The sequence below is a fragment of the Pterocles gutturalis genome, unplaced genomic scaffold, assembly GCF_000699245.1.
Source record: "Pterocles gutturalis isolate BGI_N339 unplaced genomic scaffold, ASM69924v1 scaffold22150, whole genome shotgun sequence".
NCBI lineage: Eukaryota > Metazoa > Chordata > Aves > Pterocliformes > Pteroclidae > Pterocles > Pterocles gutturalis.
Genome location: NW_010141394.1, coordinates 4,554 through 6,202, shown reverse-complemented (window position 1 = coordinate 6,202; position 1,649 = coordinate 4,554).

Here is a 1,649-nt window from a genome sequence, read left to right as displayed (position 1 = left end):
GCGCCCCCCGCTCACCCCACAATTGGGCAGGGGGGCTGAGCTGGGCTCCAGGCACTTGGTGAGACAAAGGATTTTATCTGATAGAGAATAAATCAAGGCTGGCGCTGCAGAGGAAAGGGAGGGAGCGGCGCCCGGGCTCCCACCTAATGGGAAACCAGAGCCCGTGGAGCTCAGCAGCCTCAGCGCCGTGAACAGGGAGGTGCTGCTGCGGCACCGGCAGCTGCTGCGGCACCGGCACATCCCTGAGGATGAGGATGGCCTCGGATTGCCCGGCCACCTCCGCGGGAGCCAGGAAAGGCAGTGCATCACCCCGTCCAGTTTTATTCCTATAAACTTTTATATTCCCGTAACCGACAGTTTTACTCCTTTCAGAGGCAGCCGGGGCTGCCCAAAGATGCCCCCACACCCCCCAGAGGAGTTTTTCCATAGCATGGGTCAAGTCCTGCTCAGCCTCCCAGAACAGCTCTGGGGGGGTCAGCCTGGCCAGCCCCCGGCCAGGGGACAGCACGGAAATGAGTGTCACCTCTGGGGACTGCTGGGGACGCCAGGGCTGTGCCTTTGCTCCGGGAGGTGCCGGCGCCTGCACCAGGGGCTGGAAGTGACAAGTGAGGGTCCTCCCTCCGGCCACATTCCTCCAAGGCAAATATTGACAGGGACGTGGCCCCGAGGAGCAGGGAGCCAGCGCACTGCTGCTTCCATGAACCGGCCAAGTGCCTTTAATAGATGTCAATAAAGCCTGGGTCGCAGGGGGCCGAGGTGCCGGCGAGGGGAGTGGTTCATTAAGAGGCCGGGGAGCCTTTCATCTGCGGCTCCTTGGCTCCACTCCAGTGACCAACAGTTCCCATCTGCCGGGTGACCTCTGCTGAAGGAGTGGGTGGTCTGCGCCCCGCTCCCCCCTGGGCAGGTGTCCAGCGTCACCGACACGGCGGCTCCACACCCTCCAGGCTCCGGGCACAGCCCACAGCACCGGGGAGGCTCGGCTGCAGGAGGAGCACAGCAAAGCTCTCGGGTGCGACGTGGTCAGAGGAAAAAAGCCTTTGGGAAGGAGGATGGGCGAGAGAACCAGCTGCAGAGCAAGGGAGCAGAAGCTCAGGCTGCTCTCTTCGCAAGCCTTGCCCTGCCCCGCAGCCACCCGGGCACACTCACCTCCCAGTTCACACCATTTACAACTTCATTAAGTTTGGCCAGCGACCTGTTTTTTCAGGAAATAAGCACAAAATGCCCCAGAGAGGAAAAGCCAGGGGGTACACAAGGCTCGGAACTGCCTGCTCAGGGGCTGAACAAGCTCTGGTAAATCCCTTTCGTTCCTCATCTGCTACGGAGAGCTCCAGCCAACATCGTACAAGCACCAAACATGCACGCGGGGACAGCGTCAGCCTTTGTACGTTTGAATCAAATTCAGATAGAACGGGGGTCCTGGCTCTGGTCTGTAAAATAAACAAAAGGCATCTTGTGAGACCTGCAGCCACGAGGATCTGTGGTCAGTGCGAAGTGCTGAAATTCTGTGAATAAAGATGTGGAAGAGATTGACTTTAAGCACCAGGTGGACAAGAGTTATTTTTGAGGCTTGTTACAGATCCGTACCTGTCCGCACACAGCCAGGGAGCTGCTGTCCCTCCTCTGGTGCAGCAGGAGCGCTGCCCGGGCCG